The sequence below is a fragment of the Falco rusticolus genome, chromosome Z (assembly GCF_015220075.1).
Source record: "Falco rusticolus isolate bFalRus1 chromosome Z, bFalRus1.pri, whole genome shotgun sequence".
Taxonomy (NCBI): domain Eukaryota; kingdom Metazoa; phylum Chordata; class Aves; order Falconiformes; family Falconidae; genus Falco; species Falco rusticolus.
In genome coordinates, this window is record NC_051210.1 from 37483054 (window position 1) to 37505951 (window position 22898).

General features: G+C 42.8%; 1 long non-coding RNA gene across 1 annotated transcript; it reads left to right on the top strand.

Moving 5' to 3' along the window:
• Positions 1-7441: 7441 nt before the first annotated feature.
• LOC119141566 lies at positions 7442-13920 on the top strand. The gene is made up of 3 exons (XR_005101958.1): positions 7442-7556; positions 8411-8490; positions 12035-13920. It is a non-coding gene; the product is annotated as an uncharacterized LOC119141566 (long non-coding RNA).
• The last annotated feature ends 8978 nt before the right edge of the window (positions 13921-22898 follow it).

Below are 22898 nucleotides of genomic sequence, written 5' to 3' on the forward strand. Positions count from 1 at the left end.
TGTGCCCAAAGTATTTGAATAAACCTTATGGATAAAGAGAGGTGAGGGGTTTCTAGCCAGAAGCAAAAGGTTAAAATTAACAGCTTGACTAATTATGTTTGTACAGATCATTCAGGGGTAGGAAGGACAGATTTGAAGAGGAATGCAACATCAGGGAAATTTGCGTAACACTTGAATGTTCCCTGTATCTGATTTGTCTCTTTAAAGGCACAGAGAACAAGGGTGTGCATAAAAAAATCACTACATTCAGGCAAATGCCCTGAAAGGCAGAGAGCTGAAGTCTTCTGCAGCTGATCTGAAGTATAGGTAAATATAATTATGTTTTTATTTATTTTTACTGAACTTTAAAGCTTTTCTAAGTGTCATCTGTATTTTGATTGTGTAAGTATATTTATTATTTTTTACTGCATCTGAGGTTCATGTTAATGCTGGTTTCTAAGTGATAAATACCCTTATTGATCCATCCCCATGTTTTAAAACTGGACTGTGGGCCCACTTGCCTGCTTTGCGGTGCTCCTGTAAGATTTTTAGGCATGAAACACTCCCCCACTGAGCTGCACAGGAGTTGGCAAGGCAGAGATCTGTGTGCTACCAGTGTCTTTGGGTGACTAATGGTAGCCAGAAGCACCCTGACCTACAGCAGGGCACCGGGAAAAGTGGCCAAAGCCCAAGGGCTTCCACAGCTCTGCAAATTAGACCCTGGTGTCCCTGTCTACTCTCCTGAGCTCTCACGGACTGGGAGAAAGTCTGCAGTATAGTGTCTGATTGCCTGTGTACACAGGGGCAAGGAGGGTCTGGAGTTAGTGACAATGGGTATGAGATCCCTTAGTCTTCCCAGAAACCCATTACAAAGAAGAAAAGAAAAATAAAGGAGAAGTTTATAACTAATTCAAGCTAATCCTTAGTCCGTGGGTAAAGTGGGGTGGTTTAAGGAGACTTTTTAGAGTGCCTTCATTTAAGTAACACCTCGTTTGTTGCCTTCACATTTGCAAATATTTGCTCTGCAGGCTGGTCACCAAGTTCTTTGATTTCATCTGTTGCACACTAACAAACTGAAAGACTTTTAATACTCATTAAGTTCTCATACAAAAGCAAACAGTTCAATCAGGCAATCATGTCAAAATGTTGATGATTTTTCTTATTTCCTGTGGAATCTTTCAGTGGGAAAATGCCTTTCTCACAGCATTTCAAGGATGTTAACTCTCTTTGTTGTGGAGGGAAGAACTTATTATATGTGGTTGGGTTTTTATTCTCCTATTGTATTTTTATCATTACTTCATGTTTATGTTGCAGTAATGCCCAAAGACTCCAAGCAACATAAGGATGCCATTGCACTAAGAAAAAAAGGGCCCAGCTTTTGGCCTGAAAGGCTGGTGAACCAGTTTTTGTTTGCTTTTTCCATCTTACAGAAAAATACCTCTTTGAGAGCTCTCAGCTTCAGTGTTGCTGACAAATGCAAGCAGTCTGGACAGCTTGTAGGCAAAGACCTGCTAGTTTCAATGAACTACGTTACACATTGCTCCTCAGCTGTGGTATAGTCCAGCAAGACCTAAAATACATGTATAGCTAGACTTTTCTGTAGCTTTACAGTTAATATAAATCCCTTGATATTGTAATCAGTATGTAATGAGCACATAACTAGGAGGGGAGATAAACTGAGAGAGGTATTTAAATGCATCTTACTGGCTTTTTTTTTTCCATTGAAAACTGTGCAACACGAAATGGGACTCCATTTTACTATGAGGCTGAGGTCAAAGGAATTACACTGTTGTAAAAGAGCAGGATGTGGTTCACAGGCTAGAGGAGACATCTATGGAAATACAGGGAATACTGCATAAGAAAAAGGGCTGAAGTCAGAGAGGTTATGTGTCTGGAATTTACCATGACCTTGCTCTCTTTTTAATGGGTGCCACACCATGCCATGCCATTTATGTTGTCTTGTTTCTTGGGGGAGCATACAGATGGACATTTACACAAAAGAGGTGCTGCTGCATGAGAGGTTAAAACAGACTTGCAGCCACAGTAATGGAAAGCACCATTGTAATGCATCAAATAAAGATGAGAGGAAATTGCTCTCTGAGCAGACCCTGCCCAAAACAAGAAGTTGGTCGCTTCCTTTTGCTCACAGCACATTGGAAAGCAGCAGAACTCCCTTAAATAGATATTATATGCGGGCACTGGAACACTTACTTAAATCAGCAAGAAAAGAGGGGCAAAAAAAAAAAAAAACACAAATCTGTTATCTGCTGTGGGGAAAGTTTCTTGAAGTACTGGAGCACTGCATCAGGACATATCACAAAATAAACAGAAGGAGGACAACATGCTAACCAAGCAGTACTCAGCTAGAAACTCTGTTCACAGTTCGCAGGCACTAGCTGCATCTTCACAGATAAAATAGCCCTGTGTCATAGCTTGACTGCCAGGTTTCCAAGGGCCAGGATCAAATCTGAAGGATCACTAATAAAAGACTAGTTTAACCTCTCACCCAGACATATAGGAAAATTAAACTAAACTACTTGCTGCCTAGTTAATTATCTTCCCCATTTACAAAGAAGAATCAAGTGCCTTGCCAAGCAGCATTTTACCAAAAATTATGAGGCCAAAGCAGCAGGAAGATAAAAGATTGAGTACAGCAGCACTGGATTATTCCTCACCCAAGGTACAGCGGTAGCTGTTCCTAGTCCTGCTCTCCTCTCTGGTTCTTGCTGAGGCATTGGCCTGGCTGTGTCCAGAGGTGCAGCCCCTGCACCCCACACAGTGCTGGTGCCCAGGACATGAGGCTCTGGCCCATGCTGTGCCCCACACTCTGTCCCACATGCCACCAGTATCTCTGCCCTGCTGCCCTGTTCAGGTGCTTTAGCAGCATTTTTTTTCTCGTCCAACGATTTCAACTCTTCCACAGACCTCCCCATAGCACTGAGTCTCTTTCTCTTTTCAGCCTTCCCTCTGAAGACTCCTAAGTGAATTTTCTTTTTGTTTGTTTTTTTCTTTCAGGTTTTAGCCTGTGGGCCTCAAGGCAAGGAGCTTTTCCCTGGAGAAGGGAACTGCTCACATGGAGTGCATCTGGTGTGGCCCAGGTTTCTGACTATGGCTACTGTAAACTTCCCACCACTCCATGATGCAGGTCCCTGCTTTTTCTTTGCTGGAATTGCTTCCTGACCTCATCTCAGCAACTTCTGTAAAATAGCTATGCCAAAATATGCCTGGCTATTGGTTCCTTTCAGCCATGTCCCTCTCCCTCTGTCAGATGTGGCTGGAAAGGTCCTTTCCTCCAGGGAAAGAGATGGTGGGGAGAGGAGGGAATGAGAAGGCACGTTCTTTTCTCTTTTAGCCCCACATAAGCTTTTTTTCCCTGAAGATTTACAGAGTCTGAAATGTTCAAAAAGTTCGAAAAATAATTAAACATTCCTTCTTCTTTTCAATATTCAACTTGTGAATATCATGTTGTTTCAGAACAGAAAGTCACATGAGCCAGGATTCACAGGTGAAGACAAGGAGACCTCAGACAAAGCATCTGTGCACAGCCTGAAGTAGCAGACACTTCCATCCAGTTGCTTTGCCTCAGATTAAATCTATACAAAACAAACTTTACAAACATGCATGCAACCACAGCCTTACTACTAGTTTGGTTACAAATGTCTTCTATTCCTGGGAGTATTAGCAGAGGAAGTTTCCCTGGGATCAACAGCTGAGGTAGCCAGGACTGCGAAGTAAGTACAGGGAAAGCATAGGTGGTGGTGGTGGTGGTGGGAAATACAGCAACACATCCCGGCTTTTAAAAGAAAACAGAAAACTAGGACCACCGGGTTTGCTCCTCCTCACAGGGCCTGGGAGAGTTGGACTTTGTTTAAATACAAAAACATGGGAAATTCAGAATGGGACTGGTTTGGCTGGAGTGGCTAAACCTGAAGCCCCATTACACTGAACCACAAATGGCTGGGATGCCAGTTATTTTATGGCTGCCCCAGGCAAATCAGCTGCTGTATCTCATTTCACTGTAGTGGTGCCACAATAGTTCAAAGGTTGTCCAAGTTTTCCTTGTATTCAGATTTCATCAGTGGAGCAGCAGTTTGGTGAATGTATGGATATTTATTTAAGTCTCAGCTTTCTCACCCATGGCGTAGCTACAGTTCTGACAAAAACCAAGCAGCTGGAGCCATGAGTTAAAAGCATGTCGTTTATTTATGTCACTTAAGCTATCAGGAGATTTGGGACAGGGAGGTTAAAAAGTCCAGGCTGGTGTTTCCCTAAAAAACCAGGAACACAGGAACATCCAGCCCTATTTTGAGATAAAGGGGTAAAGGCTGTCTGGAGGAGAAAGGTTGTTTTAAAGTTGTTGACATATTAGAAGTCGCTGTGCTGCAGGGAGATAACTGTAACATAGTGACTTCTCCATGGATATTTACCCTGACACCAAGTCAAGGGGGCTGTTCCTGTCATAGTCTCCATTAGGGGCGAGCTTGGGGGCTTTTCAGTTACCAGCCTTTGCAATTGTACTGATGGTCCCAGTGTAAATGGTTATTTGTTGTTGTAAGTCTTGGCCCTGCCAGTCAGGGTATTATATGGTCTTTCCAGATCTGGCTTTTAAAAACTCACAGTTTTAAACCATATGGTTACTTGGTATCCAATCAAAGTGCATGTGAAATATGAAGGAATGGCAGGAAAATAAAAACAGCACAACATTCATTATGCTTTTCAAAACCCACAAATTTTAAAGCTAATCTCTGGGTTATTCTGGGCATGACTCATGATTTCTGTATGTCTGGGGTTAGCTATAGCACATCCTGATTTACTGCTTTCTCTGAATCTGTGTATCTGCACTAGGCCACATCTAGGCCAGCTGGCTAACATCATGGTGGGAACAGCACCCACGACTATATCATTTTGTGGGCATGTGCTGTGCTCCTCACTGCGCTTCCTGAACTCTATATACTCTACATTTCACATGGGTGTCCAGAGCAGTTCACAGGGGTCAAAATAAAAATCAGAAAGAAGGATATTTCCCACTAATGCACCCTCTTCAAATGAGCACCTGGGACAGAGTGAATTTGAGTATCCCTAGCTGTATCTGTGTGACTCGGGAGCTGTTTGTTCAAAACTGCTGCGGGTGCAGCGAGACCCTCATTTCCTCACCTGATGGTATTTACTCCCTGGTCAACAGCTTCCCCCAGGGAAGAGCTGTGTCTGTCTGTTTGGTGGCTCCCTCTTTCCCTCCATGCTAGCTCGAGTGGCAGGTAAGCTTGGCCTACCTCTGGGCAGCCGGTGTTTCTGTAAAAATGCAGTCCCTCCTCCCAGGGAAGCTGCACCAGGAGGGTGGCTGGAGACAGGAATCAAGCACTAGTCGCATCCTGCCCACACGTTGTGATGCTAGCCTGCTCTCATTTAAAGTGTAAAAGCACTTCAGTTTTCCCTAGGTAAAAAAGTTGCTGCTTAAACATTAGCTATGGTCCCTTGGAAGCTGTTTCTGCCAAGAAAAATTTCCTTCATAAACATTAACATCTGCTGGTCCCAGGATTCAAGTCCATCCTTAGAGCAGATACTGCCCACAGTCCCTGAGGAGAGCAGCAAGCATCCCCAGTGTCTGGGTGCAAGGAGCACGCCACGCTGCCCCCCGTGGCTCTGCAGCCGCGGTCTTGCATTGATATGTCTGATGTTTTTGGTCACCCAGGATGAAGTGAGCCAAAAATAAAGTTTCATGCTGTGTCCCATGCTTCACGCAGCGGCCTGCCTTGCTGCTGCTCATACTGGCTGTGAGCATGAGCTGCAGGCATGCCCTGGGGCTGTGTATCAGCGTAATAAACAGGACAGCTAGCTGACCTTTGGGTGACACCAGAATCATGTTCAGAAGCTGCAGCAGGGCAAAATGTCTGTTCACTTTAAGACTGTAGAAGAAAATGGCATTGGACTGCAAAATTCATTTTTCCAGAAGGAACCAAGCTATAATATATATGTGTCAATAAGGTACTGAAAGGCTAGGCTCAGCTCTCACTAAATACTGATCAAGTACCTTAACAGACAGTTGTATGCTTGAGGGGCTCCTTAGAAAGTATTCCTAAAATAAGAGTGTAATTTCACCTGACAGGCAGTGGAGAGAGGCAGAGACCTCTGTAGACTTTTACTGTGTGTTGAGACCAAGAGGAGACATGAAGACCTGACACCCCCTTGGAATGTAGTCTGGACAACGAGAGAGTGGGTCCTCTGGTACCTACAGCAGCAGGCCCTGGTTGTTTTGTAGGGGTACAACCAACAAAAACGTTGGTGGCAGAGCCCCAACCTCTTCAGCACCCACTATTTTCTGCTTTGAGCAGGTTCTCAGTCTAATATAGCTACTGACAAGATAAGTTTCAGCTATCTTCTACAGGGATATTGGCTTTTTATTCTGCAGAAAATTAAAAATCAAAGGCTAGCATAATAGACCTTACTTTCCATGGGATTTGAGAAAAGGTGCTGGGGAATTTCTCAATGGAAGAATCTGATCTGAGTTGGCTGTCCTCACTGTCACTACTGGTGCTGCTTGAACTGCTTACAAAGCTGAACTCCAAATGACAGTTTTGTAGTGGAAATCATCTCTGGCCTGATACGCTTGTGAATTATGGCAGTACTCTGGGCACTGTGAGGTGCAGCAAGGGGGTGCTGCGGCAGACACAGCCACCCTCTGTCCTTGGCTGGTGCCTGCTGTGAGTTATGACGGCTGCTGCAACCTTGGTTTGTGAATCCTACAGCAGCGAGTTGTGACTGGGGACAGTGTCAACCAAGAAGGTCACAAGAAAATATCTCTGCAGGCTTGGCTAGAAATTCAGCTTCAGCAAGTCTCATGGTTTACTGACAAGTGCTCTCTTGCTAGTCTTTAGGGCTTCCCACAAGCACTGCTCTTTGCTCTCTCCTCTGAAAGAGCTAATTCGGTCTTGCTATTAATACCCCACATAAAGCCCTTCTGAAAGCTTGATACACCCTCTGTTCCACAGCAACCAAAGGACAGTACCAGCAGTGAAGGGAAGCTTTTTCATAGAACTTACACAGACAGAAAATCCATATAAGTTCTGGTCTACTAGCGTTGTGTACTTTAGGAAGTTTCTTCACAGTCTTCCAGTAAGTTTTATTTTATGTTGTCGAAGACTCTGTAAACTCATCTGCCTCCTATGCTTGTGTTAGCAAACACTCAGGGTTCTTCAGCCTCCAGGACTAGTAGGATACCTCAGGATTTATAGAGCAATTAATGGCCTTGATGAAATATGTGATGAAATATTGAGTTTTACTGAAACACAATAAAACCTTTATTCCTAAGAGAATAACCAAGTATTATATAACTGACCAAATGCAGTTGGGCCAATGCCATTTTTCTGTCCTTCATGAAGAGTTATTCTCACCCTTTCAGACCCTGAGTGCAGCTTGTGATCTGTTTTTTTTCTCTGATTTATTGTTCCTTATGACTCCTGGGGAGGAATGTTTTTGCTTTGGAGGGACATATTTGTTTATTGGGAAGCTCAGTTCTCCCCAAAAGACACGTAGGACAAGAGATCAGCCACCTGGCATCAGTGGAAACATGAAGAACAAGAGTAAGATATGTCTTGGGACTTGTGAGAGCTGGAGAGAGCCAGCTGTGGACAGAGGGACTGTGTGAACTTGAACATCAATCCATGTTCTTTGTTGTTGTTGATGTTGTTTTTAAGGGAATGTGGGCTAAGGTTTGGATATACAGCAGAAAATACACATTTATCTGAAGTAGAAGAGTCTCAAGAATGACAGAGTAGGTTAAATTTATTTGGAAGTGCTAAGTTTCTTTTTATGTACTGCATTTCAGAGAGCTGTAGCAGAGAACAGAATATATAATTCCAGCCAAAACAAACGGTGAATAGGAGGTTGTTCACTAATTCAGATGGTCTGGGCAGAAGAGATTTGACAAGGCATTTTGAAGAAGAGAGAATGATAGAAGTGAGAAAGGCACGAAGTTTCAAAGATAGAGAAAAAATTTTCAAAACTTCTGGAAAACATGATTTTGGCACTAAATAAAGGCTTGATAAATGACATTTGGATCAGATTTCTCTTGAGGAGGCAGGAACCCATCAGCTGGAAAGCTGTTCCTGGATGTTGGGTCCCTATGTGCCCTGGAAAGCATGAATTCGTTTATTCTTGTAAATAGAGGGTGGGGTGGGGGGGTTGTGTCCAAAAATCCCATGTGCTTTCACCAATTTTTCTTTCTAACTCAAATTTAAGTTCCAAACCTCCAAATACTGAGCTAGTCAGGAAAGTCAAAAGAAGTAACACTAATGTTTCACAGTAGTTGTATGGCAGCTAAGAGGCGGGGAAAGGGTATTGAATGTTTAACAGTAGGGTGGGAAAGCATGTACAGGGAACTGATGCCTTTGAAACTTCCTTTCCCCCTCTCCACATGGTGCATGTTTGTATGCAGATGCCGTGTGCCAGTCTGGGGCACAAATCCTGCCTCCGGCCGTGGCCCAAACCAAGGGCTGCCAGCTGTGCTGTGACAAGGTAATACTAACCAACATAGACGTGCCATGCAATGAGGGCATTTTGGCTGAGGGGTACTGACAGAAGAGGTTGTGACTGGCTACACCAGTTTGCTGCTTCTCCTGGTTCTCCTGGTTAATTTGAAAAGAAGCTACCTGAAGCCTTACAGCTCAGCTTGCACCATTTCTGAAAGCAGGGTTTATCTGTGCTTCCCTGGCTGGTTGCCAGATATGGTTTGCTTCAATCTATGCCAACTCAGATAATTTTAGCCTTGGGTCAGGCAAGTCAATTCACTGTGTTCAAACAGTAGGATTACATACTGTTCTCCAGACCTTAGTATCTCCTTGTTAGCCCTTATCTAAGCCTTGTGTGCAGTCTACAGAAACAGAAACATCAACAGTCTAACACTTTAAGGAAGACCTTGGTTTCAATAATTCCAGTTTAAGTTCAGGCTCAATTTGACATCTGGTACCATTTCTTGATGACAGCTTTTCTCCCACTCAAGGAAGAAAAATGATGTAAAAAATCTCTATTTCTATGTAAAGAACAATACATTAACTTGGCCCCTCCTGATAAACTTTTTTTATTGTTCCAAAAACTCTTTTCTACTTCTTTTGTTTCCACATACCCCTAAATCATTCTGTTTTCATTTGCTATTTTCATTACTCAGTTTAACATTTCTCTGTTGTGCAGCCTCATCTGAAAGCTTTTGTTGTGCAAGACCAGTGTGATATAGGTAGGAAATTCCTGTGCAGGTGCCATTAACAGATGTTTTTAAATGTTGTTCGGCTGATGCATGAAATATTGCATTTAGTTTTCATGACAACTAAAAAGGGAGAAAACACCATAAGGCAGAACAGTGCTAGATGCACTAACTGACAGTGGAGGTAAGATGGTAGACACTGTGTGTATGCCATGTATAAACTCTTTGATATTGCTGCTTCTTAATGCTTGCATCTGTATATTAGTCTCTGTAGGAAAGGTGGGTAGAGGCTGAATGGCTACAATGTCATGACTTTGAAACAACTGCAACCTATTTTCAGAAAGGCATGGCAAAAATTTTTCAACTTTATGGAAGCCGGTGTTGTATTTTTAATTTCCTGAAAACAATCACAAGATTTTTTACAACAGGGTGACAGGTACTAACATTTTCTACTTAAACTGGTATCATTTTAAAAGAAACCAAACAAAACTGAGTGACCCACTTCTTAAAGGGGTTGAATAAAATGTTTTCTGCCACAAAATCTCTGTGAGCTTTTCACATGCTGGAAGCCAATCTTTGTGAACATTTCTCATTCACAGACCTGTGACTGAGAGTTTAATGCAGAAAACTACTTGCTCCTGGGGTACAAACTAATAAAAACACAGTAAGGATTTGGTGAAGGAAAATTAATGGTTTTAGCAACAGAGGGCTTGACTTTCCAGTTCCCTTCACTTCATGTCCAGATTACTGGAAAAATTATGCAAACCGTTATTCTTCTTTCGTTGTTGTATGCAAACTCAGCACTGGTGACTTAGCAACACAGTGGTCCGGAATAATAGCAGAAGAGTATGGAGGTATTTGCTGGTTTGTAAACAAGGCTGGTAGTTTATTCTTCACGTGGTGTCTAGACAGTAGCAATTAGTAGTAATTAGTAAGTGCATCTGCTGTCTGCTGAGTCCATGGCAGCTCACGTGCTATGGCAGTAAGGGATCAAAGAGTTACTTAAACATCAATACTCCATAAAATGGAGTCCTGCCTTGGATTCCCGTAAGTTGTGTGCCTGCTTTGCTCCGATGTTTTAGTTTAGAGTTTCGAGGCACTCATTCCCCTGCCCAGCAGGAGCCCAGAAAATAAAAGTGGTGGATTAATAGTAGTAAACAATTTAATGTCAAAAGAAGTCTTTAGCTGGGTTCTTGGCATGTAAATAAAATGCCACGTGTAGTTAAGACCGAATTCAGTAGGTCGGAGCTTCACAACGCATACTCCAAGGCACAAGTTCATGCCTCTGTTAGGTACTTGCAATCTGCTGTTACCGGGCTTGACCTGGTAGTAGCAGCCTTTGTCAGGCTGTCTTGCCACCATGTAGGTGTTGATACTGAATGAATTCACTTTAGGATAGAATAAGCCTTGTAGTTAAAGTATAATGAATATAAGAAATATATTCTAATGAAATTAATAGTTGCACAACAAAAGCTGCTATGAAATCCTCTGTACAACCCTGTACCAAGGCTAAGAACTTATATTTACTCAAAAATGTAGGTATAGTCATTAGGTCATGTAACCATAGTCTGAAAGAAATAATTAATAAAATAACTGATCAGAGAAGGAGTCTGTTTCTCTTTCTTTAACTTTCTCTAACAAGGGGCCTGCTTATAAGTTATCTAGAGGGAGCAATTAAAAGAAACAAGCGGAAGAAACAGATGGTTGACAAGGACATAAATTAGCTCAGACCGATAAGAACACTGCAAACTGGCAAGATCATCACATACCAGACAAAAGGTGAAAAGTACACCGTGAGGAAGACCTATGACCTTCCTCCCAAAGACCACTGCCCAAGTCCTGAAGACCCCTGCCCACAATTCTTGGAGGAATATGCGCAAACGCAAAGGACTGATAAGCTAATTAACATACGAAGTGAGAGTAGGCGAGATTAGGTAATGAATATGTATAGGCATTAATTGAATATTCATTGGTTTATTGTATAAATATAAGATAATTAGTTACTTTAAACATGCACGTTAGACAGAAGGATCCGCCGTGCATCCAGCGCTGCCAATAAAGGATACTTAGTCACTGAGAAATTTTGACTTTGTTCTTTAAATCAGTGTTAAATGCGACCCTGCCTTGTCTCAGGGCAGAAGGGAGGTGGGAATCAGTGGAAACGTGCTTGGTGTCAGAAAAGTGCGATTAAACAGGACTTTCAACTACTGCTATTGTAGCTTCCCTGCTACCTCAGAAAAAGCCCCATGTGTGAATCTTTGAGTGGAAATTGTGGGAAATGCTGGTTTCTGCTGTTCATGCAAAAAGAAAGGAAGAAGGTAAAAAAGAAACTTTTGGCTGAGTTGTTTTTTTTAACCTCCCAGTTTGCTTTTAAATGTCTGTATAAATGTCTACACACCTTCACAGACGTTGCTGCTAGTGGCTCACATACTTCCAATAGCATCTACTTGTAATATAGCTGCTGCCAACCATACCAGGTAGTTGTAAAATTAAACCAGTCTTAGTCACAAAGCTTGACAGCTGTGTGACTTATAGGTGTGTGACATTACAGTGGTGGAAGAGGGTGGCTCTTGGCCACCTCCCTAAACTCTTCTAAGCTCTTGGTTTATAAACCTGGGATTTTCCTTGACGCTGACACCCATCTCTCTTTCTCATCTTTAACACCTGAATATTATCAGCTCTAGTAAGTAGCATTCCTGTCATGTATGACAGCCAGAAGGCCTGAACGTGTTTTAAACCATGCTATTTTATATGTAGTAGTCATGGTCATTCACAAAGAGCCAAGACCTCTTTATGAACAGAAAACATCCTATACACTAGGCTACAGAATGATTTTGTTCTCTCTCTCTCTCTCTTTCTCAGACTTTGTTAATAAATCTTATATGAGGAAGAAAAGAGTGTGGTGTCCCAGAATTGCCCCAAGGCTGGTGCCTCGGACATGCTGCAGGACAAGGAGCTGTAGCTGTCACATTGCAGGTTTTGTCTCCTGGTGTTCCCACCACATTACAGCTGCTTGGTAAACAGTGTTTGGTGGGATTTTAGCAAAAACTTCAGCTAGCCGTATCTCACCTCTGACAAATTACTGGTGGCCCAAGAAATTTTTCAAGGGTTTGAAAACATGACTGTTCTTAAACTAAGGACAGAGAGCATCTCCTTTCAGGAAACTTCATCTTATTGGCAGATGGCTCTGTGGAAAACCCAGAGAACTGTGGTGCTAAATATAAGACTACATTTTAAAAGCAGACAGAGGAATATGAAAAAGAGAAAACTGGGTGAGATTTTCTAAACAATAAAGATCTGGATTATTGCTAATGTTTTGGTCAGTTGCTCTATTCAGCCTTGGGGAGTATGGTTTCTGAAGCCACTGAAGTCCGTAATGCAAATCCGTGTTTTAACATCACAGTTAAAGAGCCTCAATTGCACTGAATTTGTAACAAATATCAGATCCAAATTGTGATACACATTTGGGGATTCCCAAATTGTCCAGAATGGATTTGCTGTGCTTCGAATAAACAACAAGCCAAATCTGTAAGTGTTTTGTTGCTCTTATAGGGTGAAAGAGTCCAGAAAGCCAACCCACAGTAGATGGATGCATTCCATGAAAAAAAAAAAAAAAAGTCTTTCCATTGTATACAAACTACAGCTTCCTAGCTGATTTAATGTCTAGTCTAATTCAGGGTGCAGAGCAGTAATCCAGTCTCAAACTGAGACATGGGTCATGTGAAACGGTCACAGTCTCCCAGTCTGACATAGATTAAAACCCACTCATCCTGATGTCTGTTGCTATATGAATATCTAAGAGCATTTTTGCATCCAAAAGTATCACCAGATTGTGAAATCTCCTGAAGGATAAATAAACATATTTCCTCAGTCAAAGAGGCAGAGACAGTCTTCACAAGGAAGTTCTCTGCTTCCTCCTTTTCCATTGCTTTGTATACCCAGCAATCTGAAGCAGAAAAGTTACTCCATGGAGAACCTGTGCTTTGACTTACATTTACTTGATGAATGTGATAAAAGCTCTTGTTTTTAACACTGTCAAGGATGTATGAAATGAACTTACAATACAAAATGGGACAAGTTAATTTCACCCTAGCCTTGGAGGTTCAGATGCAAACTACAGTGATGTAATCTTTTGGAAATACCAAACATTTAAAGGAGGAAATTGCAGTTAGTCCACTATATAAATCTTCAATTTCCCATTTAAAGAAGAAAATACTGTTGAGAACTACTTGATCTAAACTAGTGATTGCAATTTTTATTATCAGCTACCCCTTGGAAAATTTCTATAAAACCCATAAGTAAATTCCGTGCAAATTTAATTGCTCAAGGGGTAAACATAAACTTGTCTAAAGTGGAAGGGCATTCTTCAATATTTTCACATGTAATTGGTTAGCTCTGGAGATGCAAACATCCACAGAATGGAAAACACATGGAGTGAGAACATTATTTTGGGATGTGTGAAATGTGCTGTAGAGTTGGTTTAATATTCGTAGCTCTCTTTGTGGCTAATGATTGATGCTGACTCTCTCAATATCTCGTGAAATTTAGTCGTCTTAGAGGTTTTTCCTCCAAGTGGAGTTTGGGCAGATTCTCCATTTCCCTACTATCGTATTCTGCTACAATCCTTTTTTTCCCAAGATGTTATCTATTCAAAAGCATCTAACTCCTGTGGGACTGGCATACCTGTAACTGGCACCTTTTCTAAGCAGCTAAAAACATTTCTATCATTTTGGCTTACTGCATGAAGAAAGATACTTAATTCCACTTCTGCTTTGTTTCCTCTGTGTTACTCTAAGTAACTCACTAGTAACTCTGACTTCCTCTAGTTTATTCTAAGTAGTGCAGATGCAGTTCTTTGCTTCTCCTCTCTGGTCCCTTTGGAGACAGCTGGAGCTGTGTACATGATGTGTTGTCACAGACCTTCAGTAGCTGAATATACCCTGCCTTTGTCTCAGTCAATAAACTGAGAGAATAAACAATACAACTTTGGCTGTTGACAAGATTTACTTTGCGCCACACTCATCCATAAAGGTATTCTTGGGGCCCTCATTGGGTAAATGCTGATGATATTCTTCATTCTGTGTACTTGTGTTCTATCATTTCCTTCCAAATAAAATTGACCCCACATACTTATCACCTGGCATGCCTCAGTCTGATACCTTCCTTTCCCCAGCACCATTACTATCTATTTTCCCACACCAAATACTAGCACCCTGCATGCTTTAAAACCTTAACAGGATGCAAAATAAGTGGCTGGTCCAAATGACTGGTCTGTGGCTTCCCGCTGTGCAAAGACTAACAGTGAGGTTGAGGCTCGCAGCCCATCATGTGCAGGTGCAGCTTGGAAGGGGTATTCCCTTCCCACAGTGGGCATTGTGTAGCCAGAGTCCCCTCACATCCTGAGTGATTTACCTGGCTGTAATTGGTGGCAGCTGCTTTTGCAAGCATTTTTGTCGCCTTATAAAATTCTCTGACTATTAATGAGAAAATGTTTTCTCTGTGCTATTTTCATTATTGAGCTTTGAGGTGATTATTTCTTGGACTCAGGGGGTTCCGTATCTTATCATTCCATAAAAAAGCAGTAACTGTTTTTTACGGCCTATAAAAGTTAACATTTCAATGTGTAGACACATCGTTGTTTGTAGTCTTGTAAATTGTGTTTCCCACGTGCATCACTTTGTTGCTGGAAGGCAGAAAAAGGAGACAAGATGTATAGCAGCATTAATTTCTTAATAAGGACCTACTTAGTGGGCTGTAAAATATGCATGTAGTGAAGGTTGTTCTTTGATTTATACCAGCGCCCAGCTCTGTTCATATTGCTCCAGAAACAGTAAGGAGAATGACCTTCAGTTCTTTTTGTTTGGAAAGCTGGAGCAAAATGACCTATGCGCATACACATCCCAAGTCCGTCCTTTCCCCCAAATTTGATACACAGAGCAGAAAAATAACCCCACATGGTCTGAGGCTAGCTTGAGGGGTTTTATCTGATGCCAATTCGTAGTTCATATGAGGCAGTCCTAGGAAATTTCAGAAAAGATTTCTAGGAATCTAGAACTGCTACAGTTCAGATTGCTGAAAGAAAATCCATTCTTTAACTGATGTCAGGGATGGTCACTGAGTGTAAGGAGGCTGTAAACTGTTACAGCTGCACAGTCCTCACCCTAGGGCTTCTTTTTTTGCCTGATCTCTGATCATGCAGTTTGATTGTTACACAGAGAAGCTGGAAAAGCCTGGGATCCAGTCTTCATAGATTCAGGATTTATAGCTTCATTTATAAAAGGAAAGGAAATATGAGTCAAAATTTAATATTACTCTGCAGAAAAGGAGGGGAAAAAATAAACATTCCTACCCCTTCATGGAAGCCCTTTATTTTATGCTTTATTGCTTTCCCAGTCACTTACCCATCTCAGTACCTCCTCCATCTCAAGGTGGTGTATGAGAAATAGGGTAAGGGTAGGGCAGAAATAGGGTAATAGGTAACAGGCTGCCATTGCTGCACACTCTTACATGCAACGTCTCATCACATTACTACCCCTGTTTGATCTGTTGGTTGGGAAGGTGCAGCACAGAAGTCTGTTTTGAACTGGGGACATTGCCTGGCTTTAGCCTTTAAGAAATTGACATTGAAGTTACCCACACAGCAAATGAAGTCACTTAACTCCCTACTCTGATTTTTTATCAGGTTCACCACTATGTGCATGGGAAATGGTGCATCTTGACTGGCTCCCTGTCCACTTTAGCTTCTTCATTGCCCAACATTTAGCTGCAATTAGAAATCTAATGAATTTCAGCTTGTTACAGTTGTTTTGTAGGTTTTCAGTGTTTTCTGCTACTTTTTCAGGTCTTTGCCTCCAGTTTGACAAATTTTCAGGGATTAGCATCTCCCATTTCCATGGAAAGTCTTCCATAGCTTTAACAAAAATATCCCATTTGAAGACGGAGAGCTTTATTTAGTGGTTAAAGAAGAGGGTGGAATTTCCCAGGTTTTCAGTTCGGTTGTGCTTGGAATAAAAGAAATTCACCTTGGTGCAATACTAGTGTGTCATTCTATTTACTCCAAAATTGCTCTGATTCTGTGTTGCCATACACATTTTTCTATTTCTCTTGCTGCAAAAGCATTACAGTAATGTTTATCTAATTATTACTTGCATGAATCTCAATTCATGAACATTTGTGAATTATTTCCAAAATTCTCTGGATGTCAAAGGTGGTAGAAGCATCACATTTTGAAAGTTTAACTTTTAAACAAAGTTACTCAAATGACTCTTTAGGAAATTGAAATAAGAGACTATGGAAGCAGAACTCTGTTGGAAATGTTTTTTAATAAAGCCTATGCTTTTCCTTTTATGCAGAGTTCCTGTGAAAATCCTGATAATGAATGCCGCTTTGCAAAAAACGAAACCCCACCAAAACCCCATATATGAACACAATATTAATCAACAGGAATAAGTTAATAAACAGGAAAGTGTTTAAAAATCCAAGGTCAACACAAGGGAAGGCAAATGCAAAGTTTAACCCAGGACTTCAGTGATGAGTATGAGTGCATCTTAGTACAAAGTGCTGCTCATGTTTCCTTTGTGACCTTTTCTAGTTATCGTCATGACTGCATTAGCTGCCACTTTACTGAAGTGTTTGTACTCCATATATAAACATTGCAGTTTTCATTTGGCATTCATTTCTATGAATCAGGACCAAAGCTTTATGCCTCTCTATAACTCTTTTGTAAGTTCTGATGCCCGCCAAATACACTTAATATTTCCATAATTTCTATAACTCTATCTGATGTATACCTTTATGCGCACAGATAGCATCTTGTGCTCACTAAGAGTTTCTCTGAAAGCATATGGTCCTTTGTGACTTTGAAATGGCTAAAAGCGGAATGACTTTGCATCTGAGAAATCAAAATATGTCCTTAATGCTTCTAAGCAGAATTCTGGACAGGTGAAATGTGCTATGTATGACTGATGGCTTTTTCATCTATCTTCTCAGTCTCCCTTGTGGGTGCCTTATCCAACTGGGATGCTGCTGAGCAAACTGGCTTTCATCCACCAAACCACTTAAGCTCACACTCATCTTGGGACACGTGAACTTACCCACTGAGATCTCTGAATAACAGGGGAGCACTGCTCTTTTGAGCAACCAGTCCAGAAGCTCTCATGAGGAGAACATGGAAGCATTTCTGGAAAAACAGTTACAAGTAATACCACATCTTGTTAATCCAGCTGTTCAGTACTGAGGAACATAGTAACTTTGGAAGCTGGCAGGAGTTTAGGGAGCTGCTCCAGAGCTATCTAACCACCCCAGTTAGGAACTGAGAGGAATTAAATGTTTGTTACTGAGTGGAAGTTGTTGGTGTCAGTGTGAATGGTCAGAAATCCAACACAAATCCACAGCTTCAGAAGGGCACACCACAACTCATTGGGCTAGCTGGATTGGGTGCTGCCTTCAAGAAAAAGCCCCACCAACCATGGTGGCTTTGAATGTCTCCAGAGACTCCACATCCTCTCTGAGCAGCCTGTTCCAGCACTCTACCACCTCCAAAGCAAACCAGTTATTCCTCACATAGAGGTGGAACTGCCTATGTTGCAGTTTGTGCCCATTGCCCCTTGTCCTGTCGCTGGGCACTGCTGAAAAGAGCCTGACCCCGTCCTCTTGGCACTTGCCCTTTAGATATTTGTAGACATTGGTCAGATCCCCTCTCACTCTGCTCTTCTCCAGGCTACACAGGCCCAGCTCTCTCAGACTGTCCTCATCAGGGAGGTGCTCCAATTCCCTCATCACCTTCACAGCCCTCTGCTGGACCCTCTCCAGTAGCTCCCTGCCTCTCTTGAACTGGGGACCCCAGCACTGGACACAACACTCCAGATGCGGCCTCACCAGGGCAGAGTAGAGGGGCAGGATCATCTCCCTCAACCTGCTGGCCACACTATTCCTAAAATGCACCCCAGGACCCCACTGTCCTTACCCACAGGGTCACACTGCTGGCTCATGGGGCAACTTGTTGACCACCAGAAATCCCAGGTCCTTTTCTACAGAGCTGCCTTTCAGCAGGTCAGCCCCAGCCTGTGGTGGTGCTTGGGGTTGTTTCTCCCCAGGTGCAGGACCATACACCTGCCTTTGTTGAACTTCCTCATATTCCTCAGGTTCCTCTCCCCCCCCCAGCTCTCCAAGCCTGTCCAGATCTCACTGAATGGCAGCATGGCCGTTCCTCCCAGTTTTGTATCATCAGCAAACATGCTGAGGGTACACTCTGTCCCTTCATCCAGGTCACTGAAGAACAGAACTAGACCCAGTGCTGACCCCTGGGGAACACCACAGCTACAGGCCTCCAGCTGGACTGTGCTGCTGGTCACAGCCCTCTGAGCTCTGCCATCCAGCCAGCTCTGAATCCACCTCACTGTCCGCTCATCCAACCCACACGGCCTGAGCTTACCTAGGAGTATGTTGTGGGGCACAGTGTCAAAAGCCTTGCCGAGGTCAAGATAGACATCATCCACCATTCTCCCCTCGCCTACCCAACCAGTCATTCCATCATAGAAGGCCATCAAGTTAGTTAGCCATTTCCCTTCAGTGAATCCATGCTGGGTGTTCCTGATGACCTTCTTTTCCTGCACATGCTTTGAGATAATCTCCAGGATAAGCTGTTCCACCACCTTTCCAGGGATGGAGGTGAGGCTAATAGCCTTCAGTTCCCTGGGATGTCCTTCTTGCCCTGTTTGAAGACTGGAGTCACACTGGCTTTCCTCCAGTCCTCAGGAACCTCTCCTCCATGACCTTGCAGAGATGATGGAGCGTGGCTTGGAAATAACATTTGCCAGCTCCCTCAGTGCTTGGGAGTGTTTCCCGTTGGGGCCCGTGGATTTGTGGGTGTCAGGTTTGCCTAAATGATCTCTAACCCAATCCTCCTTGACCAAGGGGAAGTCTTCCTTTCTCCAGACTTCCCCTCTTGCCACCAGGGTCTGGGAAACCCAAGGGCTGGCCTTGGCAGTAAAGGCTGGACGAAAGCAGACATTCAATAACACCACTCTCTCTGTGTCCTTTGTCACCAGGGCACCCACCTCATTCAGCATGGGCCCACATTTTCCCCAGACATCCTTTTCCTGCTTGCAAGTACTTGATGTACTTGAATGAAGCCCTTCCTGTTGTCCTTGACATCCCTGGCCAGACTGAATTCCAAACAGACCTTAGCCTTTCTTCTCACCTGCCTGTATGTTCTGACAGTGTTCCCATACTCCTCCCAAGTGGCCTGTCCCTTTTTCCACATCCTGTAAATTTCCTTTCTCTGTTTGAGTTTTGCCAGAAGCTCCTTGCTCATCCACGCACATCTCCTGCCCCTTTTGCTTGATTTCTTGCTCACAGGGAGGCACCTGTCTTGAGCTTGCAGGAAGCGATGTTTGAATATTAGCCAGCTCTCCTGGATCCCCTACCTTCCAGAGCTCTAACCTATGGGATTCCTCCAAGTAGGTCCTCAAAGAGGCCAAAGTTAGCTTTCCTCAAGTCCCAGGGTTGCAATCCTACTTATTGCCGTGCTTCCTCCATGCAGGAATCTGAACTCCCACCACGTCATGGTTGCTGCAGCCAAGGCTGCCCTCAGCCTTCAGAGCCCCAACATCCCAGTCCTTTCTTTGTGAGCCCGGGGTCCAGAAGTACACTTTGCCTTATTGGCTCCTCCACCACCTTTTGTCCAAAAGTTATCATCAATGCTCTTCAGGAACCTCCTGGAGCACGTGAGCCTGGCTGTGTTGTCTTTCCAGCAGATGTGTGGGTCATTGAAGTCCCCCATGAGAACCGGGGCCTGTGATTGTGAGGCTACCTGCAGTTGTCTGTAGAAGGTCTTCTTGACTTCCTCTTCCTCCTCGGGTGGCCTATAGCAAACACCCACAAGAGTGTTCCCCGTGTTGGCCTGCTCCTTAATCTTTACCCACAAACTGTCATCTTGTTCTGCATGCACCCTTTGGGAGAGCTTGATACATTTGAGTTGTTCCCTCACACAAAGAGCAACTCCACCACCTCTCCTTGCTGGCATGTCTTTCCTAAGAAGTACACAGCCACCCATGACAGCATTCCAGTCATGCCAGCTATCCCACCATGTCCCTGTAATTGCAATGAGATCATGGCCCAGTGACCACAACAGATTTTTAATTTTTCCTGCTCATTCCCCACGCTGTGTGTATTGGTGTGCGTGCATTTCAGAGAGGTAATGCAGCACACAGGTTTCCTGGGAGGTGTGTGAGAGGATAACCACTCATGCCTCTGTCTTGTTCTTAAAGCGCCTATATTGACAAACACCATTTCTCAAAATCAGTTTGGGAAGCAACTTCACCTAGTCTTAGCCATGTAAATATTAGTCTCTGAAGAACGGGCAGCTAATGAGGGGGAAGAAGGAGAGGAAGCAACCTCTTAACCCGGGTTTCCTGCACTCAGGTCAGAGCCCACCTTGACTTGCAGTGACTTAGACTGAAGGTCTATGCTTGGCCATATCTTGGAAGGCTGAGGCTGAAAACAATTCAGCTTTTACCAGGAGCTCTGAAAAACTGAAAAAAAAAGTAAAGGTGTTCCTTGAAATTGGGTTTGGATAACAGCTTTAATATGTAGAGAGAAACTGCTCTAAATGAAAAGCTTGTAAATGGGAGGACTTTCTTTGCAGATGGCTCAGAGTATTCAACCTGTAATATCACAGCAAGCCCGACAAGGAGAATTTACCATATTGATTACTGAATACATGGTAACACTGTCTTGTGAATCATTATAGCTATGTCCAGGAACTTTACCCAGCTGTTTTGAAACAGCTTGTTATAAAGGGGGACTTTTTTTTCTTTTACTGCTTTGTGAGAGAAATACACTTTGTGTCAGTGTAGTCTGAAACTTGTAGATGCTAACCTTCTAGTAGATCTGTTAGATTACTTCTGGTCCAGGCCCACAAGGTCCTCTTGGGAGTATCACTCACCGTCTATATTCCGATATGAACCAATCCATTTCAAAATGATTCATTGATGTTCCTCCCATACCCTTGAGATCATTTTCTACCCCAGTCTAATAGATCTTACTGTCAGTAACTTTTTGGTGTTTTTGCAGCTCAGTATTCTGTTGTCTTAATAACTCTATGACTGCAGGAAAAATGGGATCTCAGTTGATAAGCTTAGTTGGAGTCCCAGCACAGAAGCAGAATGAATCATACCTACACTGACCCCAAGTAAACGCTTCTCTGATCACCACTTAAAAATACTCAATGGTGTATTTTTAAAGGGCCAAAAGGTAGGTGGAAACACCCCCATCCTGCTGCAGGCTGTGTGGTGGGGTCAAGAACTGGGACGAGAGAGGTCCTGACATCTCCCTTGCCATGGTGCTGGGAATGATTTTGTTCTCAGGGCTGCAGTTTGACAGGAAGAGATGGGGAAAATCTGGTGTCCTGACAAAACTTCAGGAAAAAAATAACATCCTTATATTTTGTCAGTGTGCCAAGATGGCCCCTGTGCTCTGGGACTATCAAACCAGGCTGGACATCTGGGATGGGGATTCATCTGATAAAATGAGGATGACTACACCAGAGTTAGTCACTCCAGGCTTCCTTCAGAGCCGATGGGGAGAAAAGTGTACTTACAGGCCATGATTCATCTTATTCTAAAGCAGTTGTTAAAAAACACACCACACGAATTACACCCCAGATACGCCCAGGTTTCTCTGCTGAACTAGTTAGCTCATTCCCATGTTCTACCATCCTGACACCAGAAAAAAAATTATGACAACTACTATAAATCTCTACTGTAACAATTAAAGCTTACTTCTTGCATTCCCCTGTGGTCACAAGAGAGCAGCAGGTCCCCAGACAACAAACCTTTAAGTATCAGACAACTGTTATGATGTCCCTATGTCTTCTAGATAAAATAATTTTTTTCTTCTGTTCAATGTTTCCTCAGGAAAGTTTCTTAATTTCTTGTTGCTCCCACTGTTTTGTCTGGACTTTGTCCAGCTAGGCTTTAACGTTTAATATATTCCATACTGTTTTACTAGCTCAAGCTAAATAATATCTCTTATTGTTCACACCTCAGCCTCTATTTCGGTTATCTCCCTTTAGTCTCATACTGTAAACATTGAAACATTATAAATATTGAGTCTTAAAATATATTTTGAGATACACAAATGTCTGGTCTTTCCTCATGAAACTATACTCACAAAAAACTTCAAAAATTAAGCCAAAATGAAAACCTCAATTATTCCTGCCTGTGCTTGACACTTGTACAGTTGCAGTACTGACACCACCAGTACAGCAAAGAGGAGGCAAAATAATAAGATTAGCAGCAGTGGCTTTGACTCCAAATGCCTTTCAGGATATTGGCTGCACTTGGGTTTGAATTTACATCCCACCAGGAGGCAGATTTACATTTCAACTATTAGATCTCTGTGAGAAACTTCTCCTACTCCCTGTGAGTCTGTGATTTTTCTGGCTGGTAGTTAATGAATACACACAGATTTAATACGAGTAGTAACGAAGACACAGGGAGCCATAGGATAGTGAGAAGCAGGAAGCAGTTCGACACAATTTCCTTGAATGAAAATGTATGTGGGTGTTCATAGTTCTCAGCTGGAGCAGAAAACTTTGGAGCTCAGTAAAAATAAATGTTGGATTATCCCTCCTAACAAAACACTTCTGAGAACAAACACTAGCAGAAAAGCCCTCCAAAAAATCCAAGCAGGGGTCAAGGTTACACTGCTCTTCTGTTCTGCA